At 37.4% G+C, this 16,399-nt stretch overlaps 1 pseudogene; it reads right to left on the bottom strand.

The window, feature by feature from the left end:
- Window positions 1-7,773: 7,773 nt before the first annotated feature.
- Dppa2l-ps2 (developmental pluripotency-associated 2 like, pseudogene 2) lies at window positions 7,774-8,403 on the bottom strand (annotated as a pseudogene).
- Between the last annotated feature and the right edge of the window lie 7,996 nt (window positions 8,404-16,399).

Here is a 16,399-nt window from a genome sequence, read left to right as displayed (position 1 = left end):
ATATATTTTCTTTTCTCAGCATTTAACACACACATATACACATGCATTCCCCATGAGTAATGCAGGGTAGAGTACATAACTTAAGATTAAAACTGTGTATTAGTTTAGGTTTTATAAGTTCATTTCGTGAGACATCAGAGGCACGTAAGCTTGCTAGTGCTGTTGTTCTCTTAAAGGCATGTTCAACAAATAGACTGAGCACACCTGAAAACATTAGCCTTAAGTCTTAAGTGACCCCAAAGTGCATTATTAACTCAGCAGTAAGGTACAGCAAAAGCACCAGTCTCTTTGAATGTAAGATGTATTTTCAGAATATTGTACTGGTGTAGACAGAAATAGAAGAAAAGTTTCAGAAATCCACTACAGAAGTGAAAGGATGCCAGAACAAAAATAGCAGGAAAAAAAGACACAAGGGGAAAAAAGGCAGAAGGGGAGGCCCATCACCTTCTATGCTGGTCACTAGTAAGGAAGAGAACTTGGAAGTTCCTTCCAAAAGATAAGGAAGAAGAGTCAGGTGATCCTTTAAAGATTTACTTATTTGTTTTATGTAAGCACACTGTCATTGTCTTAATGATATACCAGAAGAGTATGTCAAATTCCATTACAGATGGTTATGAGCCACCATGTGCTTGCTGGGAATTGAATTGAGGACCTCTGGAAGAGCAGTCAGTGCTCTTAACCATTGAGCCATCCCTCCAGCCCAAGTGATCCTACACTAAGGACAAGACCTTAGTTCTCACCAACATTCTAAAGAGTCAGGGTTTGGTTGACTCTTGCAGTGGAAGGTTCAGCAGAGGGAGATAATCTGATGTTGTCAAGCTATGTGAATTAGAGGATGGTAGTCCGCTGCCGTGTTGAAAGAGAATCTATTAGGAAAACTTGAGTTATACTGAGGGCCTGAAGTCATGGGAGCAAAAGAAAGAGAGAATCAAAATTAAGAGCATTAGAGAAAAAATATTGAGGTTGTTATAGAATCCATGAAATATAGAGAATCATTAGGGAATATTTTGAAAACGTATATTCCCCCAAACCTGAAATGCCTAGAGAAAATGGATAAATTCCTTTAACATATGACCTACAAAGTTAAAGATAGGAACTTCGTAATTGTTCGCAATAATGAGATTGAATTAGTAATACAAAGCTTTGCAACAACAAAAAGCTCAAGGATCACTGTGATTACTTCTGAATTCTGCCACACTTTACAGAAAACAAACTCAGAAACAAACAAAAACAAAACCACCACCAACAAATACCTTACTACAGTGTTTCTCAATCTGTCCCATGACACAGAAATTAAAGGGTCACTGTCAAACACACTGCATAAACCCACCATTACCTCATTGTACAAACATGGTAAGAATGCAAAAAGAAACAAAGCTGGAATAGTTTCTGTAGTACAATTTAGGCTTATCCCTGACTAGCTTGCAAATAGATGAGACTCAGACTATGGTTTACTTGGCTTTGACAATTACTGTGTCTCTTAGAATTGCTGACCTGGCTACCTGTCCAGCAGTGTTCCCCAGATACTTGCTCTTTCTCCTGACCAAAAGTTCATGCTCCATTTCGCCTCATGGCAGTTTCTTCCTCTACCTTCTTTCTTCCTCCTTTTTTCCTCCTTTTTCTTCTTCTTTTGTTCTCCCTTTCTTCTTCAACCCCAACAGATAACTCAAAACCCACCTCTAATCCCTCCAGTAATTGACTATTGGCAATTTTATTTAACCAATAGTTATAAAATAAGTAAATATTTGAATAACAAAAGCTTGTGCATGTGAGAATTCACTCATAGGGCTACACCTTTTGGTACAGAATTTAGCATTACAATATATAACATCAGACCAAACATTTTCCTTGATAAAGAAAGATGTCAAAACTATCAATAATTTTAATGCAAACTCAATGCCAGAGTATGTCAAGATGATAACTCGTCAGATTATTTAGCTTACAGGATAAGGGGATGGTTCAGAATATGTGAATTCATAAGTATAAATCAGTGTGTATAGATTTAAGGACAGAAATCATAGGATCATTTCAATCAATGCAGAAGAGGTCTGTGTTTAAGTTCAAGATCCCATCATGGCACAACTGACTAAACAAGGAACAGAAAGAAAATGCATAAGTTTAGGAAGGCTTCATGCAGCTAACCTATAGCCTAGCACAGACTACAAGGGGGAATGAGATCACTTTCTCATTAGAAGTAGATGCCCCCTCTTTTTACTCTTATTCAGTGCAGTGGTTGCAGACTTAGCTAGATCAACCAGACAACAGAATTATTTAAAATGGAAAGCATAGAGAAGGACCAAGTCGAATCATCTCTCTTTGTAGATGATATTATTCTATACCTAAATGATCTAAGGACTTCACCATGCTGGACTACACAGTGAGTTCCATGCCATCCAGATTTACACAGTAGGACCCTGTGTCAACCAAACCATACCAAACCAAACCAAACAAACCAAACTAAACTATAACAAACCAAACAAAACTGAAAGATATAGTAATTAAAATTGCATGATACAGGGGTTGAGGATTTAGCTCAGTGGTAGAGCGCTTGCATAGCAAGCACAAGGCCCTGGGTTCGGTCCCCAGCTCCGAAAAAAAAGAAAAAAAATTGCATGATACTTGAAGGAAGCAGACATGAAATACAGTACAAAGCAGAATGCTAAGAAACAAACCCACACAATTAAAGCCACCAGTTTTTGTTTTGCTAACAAAGTTGTCAGAAAAAATACATTGGTGAAATGACAACCTCCTTGAAACACAGTTCTTGGAAAACTGGATACGTGAAACATGTTTCACTTGTACTCCCCATGTAAAAGTTGATCCAAAGGGGTTGGGGATTTAGCTCAGTGGTAGAGCTCTTGCCTAGCAAGCGCAAGGCCCTGGGTTCGGTCCCCAGCTCCGAAAAAAAAAAAAAGAAAAAAAAAAAAGAAAAGTTGATCCAAAATGGATCAAGATCTCAAGATAGGATTTAAAACAGGGAAATTGCTATAGGAAGCCATAGGCAAATCTCAAGACACTGGTGTAGGCAAGGATGTTCTGAACATGACACCAGAAGGATAGGTTAACAATTCCAAGAAATGACAAATGGAATTCATAAAATTAAAAAGCTTCTTTTTTTATGGCAAAGGAAAAAAAATCACCAGAGCTATACAGTGAAAGAACATATTTACCAGCTGCACACTTGAAATCGAAAAGGATCAACTAAAGTTCCATTCTCCAGCTGTAGAAAGAGCATGGATTGTCTGAAACATTGACTTCTAGTTGCTTGTTACCAGTGCTACCAAACAATATAATTGTGCTGTGAAGGACTCAATCCATTACTTTATTATATAATCCTAGTAGATTAGTGAAACTTTTAATATTAGAATGCTTGATATAGCAAAGAATAACATTAGGATGTGGCTTTGAGGAGGATAATGGGCATAATTTACAGAAGCATTTTGATCTGTTTACCTTAAAACATAAATCACCCTGAAAAGATGTTAGGGATGAGGTCATGGATAATGATTTCAGTGAGGACTCCAGAGAAAGCTGTGGCCTTAGAGAATACAAATATTATCTTATCCAAAGATTTGGCACTTATGAACATGGAGGATAACTTCAGGTAAATATGAGTTGAAAATAAGTTGAAAACACTGGAGGAAACATTCTGGCTGCTTTAAACTAATAATGTAGATATTTGGGTGATTTTTTTTCCTTTTACAATGATGATAAAGCTTCTAAGCAACAAATCAAGATATTTAATAAGGAGACTTGAAAAAAGTATATGGTGAGGGAAACTTAGTTTCCCACTGTCACTTATAGGAAAATGTGGAATGGTTAAGTAAAGAACATGCATTTGATAGCCCCCTGAATGTGTCATGCTACAAGTAGATTCAGCAGTGTAGCGAGACTACAGTAGGATAAGATTGTGTGTGATTTGAGGATTTTATGAACTCTCTCAACAGAAGTCAGGATAAGGTAAGATCACCCAGTAAAATTAGAGAGATTTGTAAGGTAGAGTGTAGATGCCATAAATACCAACTAAGACAGGTTCTATACCAGCAAGACAGTGTGTGAATCAAAATAAAAAGGGAGAATAGAGGAATATTGTTTCTGATCTCAAAGCCTATGGGACAGAGGATTAAACTGGCATGACCTCCTTGGGCTGAGAGTCAGGTGGTGACTAATTCTGGTGGATTAATATTGCAGAGCTCTTTTTGTTTTAGGGATAGATGACAGAATGTCAAGCCACAGAGAATTATTTTCAAACCTTGAAATCTAATCGAGTATATTTTCCGGATTATTGTCTTCACCTGAGAATTTTCTTTCCATTATTTTTAACCTCTTGAAATGGTTGTGTCTATCCTATGCCATTTCTCAACTGTGTTTTTGGGAGCAGTTATGTTTCCTTTTATGTTTTAACAGGTTTACGAGAACAGAAATTTCCCTCCAAAATGGATTGAAGTCTCACACATAAATGACTTAGATTATTTACATGATACTGGCATCTTAAAAAGTTGATACTTGCCACAGGTAGCAAGGGGCAGAGCCAGCTCTCTGGCTGTCATTCCCCCAGGGCTGGCTCATCTGATCACATGCCCATGAGGTACAGGATTCCTTTCTCACGCTGTTGGGACTGACTTACCCACTTCGCCCCTTGTTGACTGCACACTGGACAAACCAGCTGGACAAGGCAGGAGAACTGGCTCAGGTTTATGGGTGTGGGAGAAATGGCAGGCTGACCAGCTTAGATAACTCTCAAGCTTAGATCCAGGGCTTTAAGTAGGGCTACCTCAAAATCTACACCATGGATGAACTGCTGGAATATGTGAAGTGCTGGTCCTACAGATCCAAATCCAAAGGATAACTAGGACAACAACGGGATATATGAGGATAGTCCCAGTGACTATCTAGAATTGCTAGCATAGTAGAAGCCAGGGGCCTCAAACCAGATCAACAACTCATTGTAATGAATATTTGAAAGTAGAGAAATGTGAACAAAAGGATATGCTGTGGAACACACTGTGACATAAACACACCTTCCACAATAATATATGTTTTCTTCTCTTTTGGGATGAAGGTTGCGAAGGTGGAAGGCAGGTATGAGGGAATCTGGAGATGATTTGAATTTAGGGTCTGTGAAATTCACAGAGAACCAATAAAAATGTTTTTACAAAAGTTGATGGTTGAATTTTGGGATCAAATATTGATGTTCCAATCCATTAAGATTTTGGAGAAAGCTGGAACCACATATGAAAAGGATTTGGGGTGATCCTGTTAGGGATTAAATTGTGTCCTACAAAAAGGTTGTTCAAATTTTCATGTGGCCCAAAATGTGTTTGTACTTGGAACCAACATTTTTGTACTTGTAATTGCTTAAAATACATGTAAGTTATGCCAGAGTATGGAGAGTTGGCTTAGTGACTAACAATGCTTGTTACCCTACCAGAGGATCCAGAGTCTACTCTGAGCACCAACATGGACATTCAAACCCAACTGGAACTCCAGAATATATGACCCCCTCTACCGACCTCGGCAGATATCAGGCATGTGTATGGTACACAAATATACATGCAGAAGAAAACACTCATACAAATAAAAATAAGTACAACGAAGTAAAGATTGGTCTATGCTGGAACAGAGGAGATGCTTTATGCTACGGGATTGAAGATTGTATGAGAGAAAGGCATGCAAAAGCCATTCAATAATGTAGGCCAAGGACAGTGTGGTGCAGATGGAAACTCCTGGAATGGGATGAATGACAGCCACCAGAGTTTAAAAGCAAGTGTTTCCCTGGTCATGCTCCAGTTGTAGACTTAGGGACACAAGGATGGGAAAAGAGAGCACATCTGCTGTATGAATCTGCACAGACTGTGGAACTTTGCTCTGGCAATTTGTTTCTGTACAATGGTTTCAAGCTGACTAGCTCTTTTATACACAGAGCATCAGAACCTCTGTCTTTACATGTGACCTCTGTGATTCCACCAGAATAGCTCCAATCACATGGGAAGCTAAAATAAAAACCCCAAGGCTTCCAAACTCTAGAGTGGCTATAGCTATTTCTCCTATGTTTTATGGCTTGAAGTCCTCAAAGGACAAACCCAGATTCACAGAAGGGGGAATAAGTTACTGTTCTTGTAGAGAGGAATGTGAAAGCATTTTTTTTTGTCCATTTCAATCCACTCCTAATACTGGAAAACGTAGACTGACATTGTACTTTAATATGAGATGTGAATTTTTATCACCCTTTTAAAGGCGCAGGGACAATCTGCCAGCCATTTGAAACAAATACCCTTTATGCAGCTGATCTACCTCATGCCTGAGCAGCTGTTGAAATGCAATGGGACGTTTTCACAAGCCGGAAGACCTTGAACTCCAATAAAAAAAAGTCTCCACTCTCCACTCAGAAGAAGGTCAATTCAAATACAAACCACATGAGAAAGCTTACAACTGTGAGGGTAATTAAATATTTACAAAGAAAGAATAAGCCCTGAGCTCTGTGAATATAACACAAGAGACTCAAGTAGGATGATTTTCAATGATTAAAGATGACAAGTGTGAAATTATTCAAATAAAGGGAAGTAATCACCTTAAAGAGACCACAAGCAAGTATATAGTAAAACCGAACTAAGTTTTTGACTTAAAATTATAGTTAATTAATATTAAACACTTAATAGGTTCAGTGGAGGCATTAGGCCAAAGAAAGAAAAAATATTAAATTATGTAATAGAGCTAAAAATTCTGAAAGAGTTAAAGAAGAAAAATAATCTACACTGCAACATAAGTACACAGAGAGAGAGAGAGAGACATATACACACATATACACAAGACAGACACACACACAGAGACACATATACACACACATACACACACTCAGACACATACACATACAAGACAGACACACACACACAGAGACACATATACACACATTCACACACAGAGACACATACACACACAAGACAGATACACACAGAGACACATATACACACATACACACACACAGACACATACACACACAAGACAGACACACACACAAACACACACACAGAGACACATATACACACACACAGACACATACACACACAGACATACACAAACACACACACACATAATACACAAATACACAGGATGGGTGTGCAAAAAAGTAGATACTCATCAAATGGGGCAAACTGATTATTACATGAACTGATTTTTTAAAAAATTTTTCACATACATATTTAAAGGTATCAAATTTCAAATGCATGGCATTCTAGACACTTGCCAATATCCACAGAATATGTACCACAAGCAATGAACTCTACATTGTAGTCAATAATCTATCTACACTGACTAGGCAGTGGCCCAGGCACATAACCACAATACTTATGAAGACCATTGAAATTTTCTGCTCTGCCTAGTAATTCCTAGTAATTCCTAGTAATTCCTGTGACATGATAATCTTACTCAAACATAAAAGTAGTTTCCTAGTTTGGAACTGCACTGCTCTTCAAAGAATCTATGAAAAAAAGTACAGGAAAATAAATCCACCAAAACAAGGTCATTTCTTGGATAGCTAAGCATTTAGCAAGTCCAACACAACACCTTCAGGAAATGCTAAAGACATTGGGAGTCAGCTGGGTGTTATTAGATGGATGCTGATTTGTCTGCAGACTTTCCACTGTTCTGTTAGAGACAATAGGAGGCATTTTTGAAGACTGATATCTAGGGTGCTTTTAGCCATTATTGGAGACATGAGATATTTTTCTTTGCTTCTTCCATTGCTTTCAAACTATAATAAAACCTTGACATTGTCTAAGGTGGCATATTTGGGATTGGCTGATTGAAATTCGTTGTACAGTTTCTCCTTGTAAAGTTTCTCATGATCTTCTTATTGTTTTGAACACATTCAGGACATAGCGTAATATCTTCCTCTCCTGAGTTTGGGAAACGCAGGCTGATAACAGGAAGAGAGACTTCATCCTTTGGGAAATGTCTGGAACCCAGGTCTCAGCAGCATGAATTGCAGGTGAACCAAGGCTTTCCTCTCTGCAGGGAGCTGTGTGCCATGGACAAACACACCACCTGCATTCAAAGTCTGCATCCAAAGACTTGTGGTAGAATGGCTTCTACAGAAGAAAGATAAGGACAGCGATTCACATCCATAGACTGAACATCTCTCATAGTAATTCTTCTCCAGGCCGAAAACTTGGACTCTGGAGCTGAAGCTGCAACTCCTACTCTTTCTACTCTTGCAGCTGTTTTGAGGCCTGGGTCCTCTGGAGACTATCTTGAGTTTCTTAGGACCGGCTTCATTCCGGCCTCAAGAGATGTGTTAGGAATATGCCATTTTTGTTTAGAATATGCATGTCTCTGGAGTCTCAAAAAAAAACCCTTAACTTTTTTGTCATTCATACTGAGCTCCCAGAGTATTCTAGAACACATTATTAATAGGCAGTAGGGTGGAAGGCAGAGAGTTCTCTGGTATGGATTTTCTTTAGGTTTGATTTGCTAAAAAGTGAGTTGAGGGGGTTGGGGATTTAGCTCAGTGGTAGAGCGCTTACCTAGCAAGCGCAAGGCCCTGGGTTCGGTCCCCAGCTCCGAAAAAAAAAAAAGAACCAAAAAAAAAAAAAGAAGTGAGTAGAGAAGGGAACTGGTGACTTAGGATCTATTTCAATGTTTGAAGAAACATTTGATTCCATAGGTTGTACTGTGGTGGGCTCCTCAGTAAATGGAGCAGCTTAAAACCGCAAGTTGGTTTTTGTCATAAGTGACCTGGCTGGACTATGGCATTTTCAGGCAGGTTCGAGAGAAGACAAAGGCAGCAGTGGTATGGATGCCAGCAGCTCACGTTTTAAATATTATATATCATGAGTGACAATCAATAGTAATTGCATTGTGATAACCAATGTGTACAAATGTATTCAACCATCAGAATACCTTGAATACTTAAAATTTTTATGAATACCTATATTCTGTTTGTCGATTAAAATATTTTTACATAAAAAGTACCTTAGCTGGATAAATATCTCAGTGTTTGAGAGCTCTTCTTTCTTTTCTAAAGTACCCAAGTTGGTTCCCAATACCCAGGTCAGGGAGTTCATAGCGTCCTGTAATTCCAACTCCATAGAACCCAACACCCTCTTCTGTCTTTTGTGGCCAGATACTCACAGGGCACACATGCATACACATAAATAAAAATCAAATAAATATTAAAGTATTAAAATCAACTGGGAAGGGTGGTATATACCTTTAGTACCAGCACTTGCGATGTCAAGGGAGAAGAATCTATGTAACTCTGAGGCTAGCTTGTTCTACATAGAGAGCTGGAGACATATCCTGAGACCCTGTCTCAAAAGAATAAGTTAACTAAACAAATAAAATGAAAAAATTTAAAAATCAAGCAAAAATGAGTAAATTGTAAAAGCAAACTGGACAGACACCATTTGAACAGGTAATTGTCAGATTGACTGCACATTTCAAATTATGTAAGACAACTATTAAGGAATGGGAACAGTTGTATATTTAATTTCTCATTCTTTTGGTAAAGGTTTCATTATTCCATGAAAGTATGGTTTTAGAGTTTTTTCTTTTTGAGACCCCACTTGCTAGTCTAACATGAGCTTCCAGTGGGTTCTAAGTGTTTTGCTGCCTCGTTTACAGGCTCAGTACTAGTGATTGCTTACCAAACTGGATGGTTCCAGAGTCCAAACACTTGAAAAAATTTCTTCTCAATGGGAATCTTTACCCATGTAAGACATCATTCTCTTGCATGTACAGGCCAAGGAGATTTCAACAGCTTAGAGATTTGCCTTATGCTTTCAAAATGTCATGTCTGGTCAAAAGCAAAATGTAAACATTTCTTTCTAAATGCCTATATTTAACTGCACATTTCTTAAATCTTGCTTCCTTTGGATCAATATTTTATATATATTTCTTAACATTTAGAAAGACATTTGTACCGTACTTTAATTCAACCCGAAGTTGACTGCAAAGCAGAAGGTCATTAGGTTACACTGTTTTGTCTAGAACTTAATGGGGTCTCCTGCCTCCAAGACCATTAAGGAATAAACATTGAAGCCACTCCATCCATCCCATCCATAGCGAACTACTGCTCTCTATGCTAAGCACCAACTGGACAGACTCTGCCTTTCTTCTACTGCAATTGTTGTCTCGAGAGTGCTAAGTAATGAAATACTTTGGCACTGGTGCTTTCTGAAACAGACACCTGTTTTGTCAGCATGACCACCATTTTAAGATTATTTTATTTTGTCTCTTCTGTGTGGCTAAAGATGAAGACATTTTTAAGAATATAATAATATACAATTCAATTGGAAAAATTACAAATTAGAAGGATGTCACTCATGACTGACTTTAATAAGAGCATATGAAATGTATCTACTAAGGAGAGAGGCTGGCATGTTAGCAGAGTGGCACAGCGGACGCGTGCTGCGTCAATAACCCAGAGGTCAAAAGAGAGAGGCTGGCATATGTTCCAGACTATTCCAGCATTCATTCTGCTTGCAGTTTACTTAAGTGACTTTTACTGTCCTTTGACTTTAGTATGGAATTCATAGAAATTCTCCAAGCAGAATAAGAAAGAGTCCTGTACATTACAAACACAGTGACTAAACACAACCAAGGACAAAGCTCCCACTGTAGGAGAGTGGGCTGCAGAAGCAGCAGTCTAGGGAAAGAGCAAGCAGTAAATTCAATGAAGATTTCCTCCAATTTCAAAATTGATTTTTATAGTGCTTGGCTGAGAGTAGATACTCTTATGACAACACTATAGTGTCAAGTAAATATAGTTTCTTGAATCCAGGAAGCTTTTGGCCTTTAGCCTTGTTCAAATAAAAATGAAGTTACAAACAGAAGCCACTTGCTCCTATGTTCCACCTGAATTAGCAGAAGGCACATGGTTGGCCCTAGCCTGCCAGGAAAGTAGCGTCAACTTTGATAGTCAACAGAGGCCAATTTAGACAATCGCAACGTGTAGCAAGCAGTAGCATATTTCTTGCATTCATGAATATACTTTCTTAATGTATTTCAGCTATAGAAAATGGATAATATGTAGTTTAGTTATGCATATATTACTATAATTTGGAATGTGGCGAGTCTCTCAATGGCTCATCTTGAAAGCTTGGTCTCCAGCTGCTGATACCACCACTAGAGAAAACAAGATCAGGGAAGCAGTTTCAGGGATCAGTGGTTTCATCAGCAGATTACTTTCTCGGTGGATCATAAATTGATGGCACTTGGGGGAGGTGGTAGATATTGTGGTATGGTTGGAAGCAGTAGGTATAAGGAGGCATGCTTTTGAATTCATGTAGTCTTTTCCCTGGATCCTTCTGATTTGTCCTTCTCTTCTCAGAATCCACAAGGTGAGTATGTCTGCCCTATGCCACTCTTCTGTCACTTTTACCATAAAGTTTGGTTTCATCGCAGACCAGCAAATAATGAAGTTAGTATGAATTGAAATGTCCAAAATAGTGAGCTCCAAATAACTCTTACTCTTTAGAATAACTTCTCCTAGATATTAGTCCATATTATAAAATAATTATATACAATCCTGAAATTATAATATGTACATACCTCATTAAGAGCTTTAATTGATATTTCCCTAATAATGTAATGTTAAAAATATTTACCCTTGCTCAGTGTGAGTGAGCTTGGGATGGGGAGCATCCTCATAGAAGCAGGGGGAGGTGGGTGGGAGAGGTGATAGCATTTGAAGTGTAAATACATAAAATATTGAATTAAAAAGCATTAAAAATACTTCCCAAATCATGTTTGAAATTCTTCATATGCTGAATTCATGCTTAAATATTTTGCCCATATTAAAGATTTTATATTATTACTGGCTTTTGAGAGTTGTTCTTGTATATTCTACAGAGAAATTCCTTACCAGACATTTGGTTTACAAATGTTTTCCCAGTCTGCATCTTGTTTTGCATTCTTGTAGCAGTGTTTTCAATGATCCAGATGTTTTGAGTTTTGGCAAAGTTCAGTTTTAAATTGGGCTGATTTTGTCTGATTGATTTTTTCATCTCATGATGGATAATACTTTGCTCCTTTGCATGACTAATAATTTTGTATTGAATTCTAGGATTATAAGGCTTACTTATGCACACATGTGGAATTTGTTTGCATTCTAAGTCTACAAGGGCTTTTTATTAAGCTAGTTAAGAAACCCTATGGGTAATTTAGGGTCTTGGCTTTTAAACTTTGTTATTAGAGGCAAGGAACTGTTTCATCTAGAGATAACTTGACTTAGTTCTGGAGCAGACAAACATGGTTTGCTAAGGTCTGAGGAGTGTGGCACTTACAGAATTCCCCCTTGGTGCACTCTCTGAACTTCAATGTGCTTTACAAACATTATTTGTGTGTTTGTGTGTGTGTGTGGTGTGTGTGTGTGTGTTTTTGTGGTGTGTGGTGTGTGCGTGTGGTGTGTGTTTGTGTGTGTGTGTGGTGTGTGTGTGTGTTTTTGTGGTGTGTGGTGTGTGCGTGTGGTGTGTGTTTGTGTGTGTGTGGTGTGTGTGTGTTTTTGTGGTGTGTGGTGTGTGCGTGTGGTGTGTGTTTGTGTGTGTGTGTGGTGTGTGTGTATGTGTGTTTGTGTGTGTGGTGTGTGCGTGTGGTGTGTGTTTGTGTGTGTGTGTGGTGTGTGTCTGTGTGTGGTGTGTGTGTGTGTGTGTGTGTGTGTGTGTGTGTGTGTGCATGCGCATGTGCTGCGATGTGGAACAGGTTGGAACCACTACTCTAGTTATGTGCTTTCTTGTTGTTTGCATTATTTCCTGTACTGTCATGCTCAGTTTCTGAATTTCTCTGGCTCTTTTTACTTGAAAGTGTGGCTGGCTTGCTTAGAATAGAAATGCAGCCAAAGGGAAATAAAAAAATAAGGCTTTCTGTATTTTGTGAAATCTATCCCTTAAAGGAGATGTTATTGTTAGATGAAAATCCCATCACCATATCTTGATTAACAGACAAGTTTATATAGCTGTAAGGTTAATTACATGCACAATATACATCAATACCTAGCACTTATATTTTTAAACTGAACTTTGTTTTTTTAAAATAAAACTCAGGAAAATTTACTTTTACAACAGCTTTTTTTTAAATATGTAAGTAGATTCTTACAATATACTACAGCTTATGTTTTGTAGCTTTTTCCCAGCAGCAGCATCTGGCCGCCATATCCAAATGAGTGGCCACAGATATCCACATACATACTAGTTCTGCTGCATCTATCTTTCCCATGCATAAGATGTATGTACTATCACTTCCTTTATTCATGTCCACATGGGATAAGAAGTTGGAATGTTGCCTATCTATGAAAGTGTTAGAAGGAGTATCTGATCTCGCTTCATCACTTGGCAATGATGTAAGGACATTGTGAAGAGGATAAGTTCTATAGTTCAATTATTCTATTTCAGAAATGACTTCCGTAAGTGTCTAATTAGATAATCCGACTGCTCAAACAATGCAAAATACCCTTGTACTTCAAGTGACTTTAGTCACAAGGGGAAGATGTTCTTTGAGAAATCAGCACATTGTGTCAGATTTCTCTTACCAAGTAGAATTTTCCCACAGGTTTTTTTAAAGCTATCCTTTTTGCTCAGAATTTAGTCTCATTTCTCTTGTTCATTGATTGAATTTGTTCTTTGACAATTTAATACATGATAGAGTGCATCATTTTTGTTCCTCCTACCTTCCTCCTACCCCTGCTAGTCCCTCATCTTTCCTTGAGAACATTTTCCCACATCCAAGTCTCTTTGTTTGTTTTGTTTTCCTTTTGTTTTTTGTTTTGTGATGGGATTTTACTAGGGCTGAATGTGTGACCATGAGCCCATTTGATGTGTCCACAGGAATCTGGTGTGCTTAGCTGTGGGTTCAAAGTTAAAGACAGTAACTCCCCTCTCTCACAATCTGTCAGTAGCTGATAGTTCAACATTAAGGATTTGGAACCCCACAAGTCCTTCCATCATTCCTGACTGACTACTGACATGGCAATATTTTGCAGATCAATTGCAGATACCAAGAGCTGCTATGAATAAGGGCTCGCAGTGGCTGATGTGGTGCCAGGTGAAATCTCACAGCCTTACTCAGTCTTCTGCCATTCTTTCTGCCTTTCTTTTACAGTGCTCCTATAACTTAGATAGGTAGTATAAATATATCCTTTAGAACTGAACTCTCAAATATTTATTTTTCTATTTCATATACTTGAATATATATCTGTAAGGATATATATCATTATGAATCTTTGATTTTCTTCAATTTGTGATGTTTATATCTTGTGTGCATTATTAGATGAAGGCTTCTGTTTCATTGAAAAATTAAAATATTAATAAAATTATCTTCTGAATATTGTTTTTAATTTGCTCATTGAAGGTATCATTTGAGCTATATTGAACTATTGAAGTCAGTTTGAGAGTATTGATTTATCTTTTATTTTATCCCCTTCTATGTAATCTGATTCACAATTCCCTTTGAGCTATAAATAAATAGATATTGAGTTTTGTGAATTGTACTCACTTTAATTATGTGAAAAAACAATGAATATTGATAGAATAAATGTGAAAAATGACCTAACATTTTTATTCATTCCAAATGACTTTAAACTATTTAATTCAAATTAACCAGACTTACATGAATTTCAAATCTAAAGCTATAGAAAAATGAATGATTGTAAGTAACTATTTGGTCACTTTCACATTAAGAGTACGATTACGTAATAATTATCTTTGGAAGAAAAAATAATGTTTGACAATTTAAGCGAAAATATAATTTTTAAAACACTATTGCAAGGTATTTGACATAAGATGTGTCTTTAATATAAATAATAATAATAATAGTACAGTGGATAAGAAATTGAGCAAATGCTACCAAAATAGGAGCTAGAATGTAATACTGATACAGGAACAAAATAGCCTTTACCTATTAAGTCGTTAAATCCTATGTTAGTCAGTATTCTCTAGTTTAAGAGTACTGATGGGGTGCATATATATTGTAAATACAAAATGACTAGGTCTCATTATGCAGGGCCATTTGTACACTGAGTATGAAGAGGCGGAAGTATGCTAGTGTTTCAGCACAAGTCATGGCTAACTCAACAGTTTCAACGTCATTCTGAAGACCGGACATTTTTTGGAGAGGCACTTCTTTTTATTCTTCTTTTGAAAGTTGAATATTTTTTTAGTTGCTTATTCATTCCTAGAATGGGCTTTTAGTAGGTCTTTTAATTTTCTCCTGTGGCCACTTGATTGCACTCATGCTTGTATGTGTGTGCACATGTATGTCTGTATGTAAGTACATGTTCTCATATTTAAGAATTCCTTACTTTCTGGATAAATAACTTTACAGTTTAGTTGCTATATTTTGCAGCAAATCTTTGGATGATGTTTTACAGAAGCCTTTAAGTTGGAGAAGAGTGTAGAGTCTAGGTAATAGCTGTGCTCCTTCTGTGTAGGGATCATTGCTTTAAATCAGCTTGGTCAGTAAATCCCCACTGCCACATGGAGAAACCTGGCTTTCACAGTTTCCATCCATGTGTTTAATTATTCATTTCTAATTTCCATGAATAGTAGAATTGGAATTATTAATGACCATAGCCATGGGAAATCATTTTATAAACTAAGATGCATTGATTACATGGTGTCAATTCACTCTTTCTAGTTTAAGCTTATTTTTCTCATCATTCTTCCATAATTCCTTTAGGGAATTTCTTTCATATATTTATAATATAGTCGTTCATTTTGTTACAACATAGATTATTTTCTGAGATGCTTTCCCCTTCTAAATAAGTCTTAGTCTTTGCTTATATTGAACTCCAGTCTGTACTACAATGTTGGTTTCTGTATGAGTAAACCTCCTGTGGGCTCAACCAAGAAAAGGGGTCACAAATACCTTGTTTCATTCTGCAATTTTATATGAGGAGATCTTCTCTAGACTTAGAATGGGTTTTGTTTAGCGTAGGGATGAATGTGGCATGGATGCAGGTTTAGACAGCAGTAATGAGGTCAGAAAGTTCAAGGAAGAAGTTCATTGAGCTTGGTGAAGGCTCATAGACATATTTTTAAACAGACTGCTTTAACATGTTAGCCAGTGGCCCAGTAAATGCTATCAATTGTCTAGGGCTGTGAGGGAATATAAACTAAGAAGACATGTTGATGTTGACAATTTCTGAACACAGGGTAGTAGAAAGCACTTGGTTTTCAATGAAAGTATAAGACTAATTATATTTACAATTGTTTACATAAAAATTTAATCCCCTGCTGTCCTGGTTAGTGTTTCCTGTCAACATGACAAAACCAAGAGCCAGTCACCTGGGATGAGGCAAGTCCAGCTGAGGAATTGCCTTAATCAGATAAGCCTGTGGAGACATTTTTGGGACATGATCTTGATTGCTCATTGCTGTAAGAAGGCGCAGACAGTGCCAACATTAGGC

This window comes from Rattus norvegicus, chromosome 18 (assembly GCF_036323735.1).
Source record: "Rattus norvegicus strain BN/NHsdMcwi chromosome 18, GRCr8, whole genome shotgun sequence".
Taxonomy (NCBI): Eukaryota; Metazoa; Chordata; class Mammalia; order Rodentia; family Muridae; genus Rattus; species Rattus norvegicus.
Note: the sequence above shows the minus strand (reverse complement) of the source record. Positions and strands in the feature narration are given on the sequence as shown.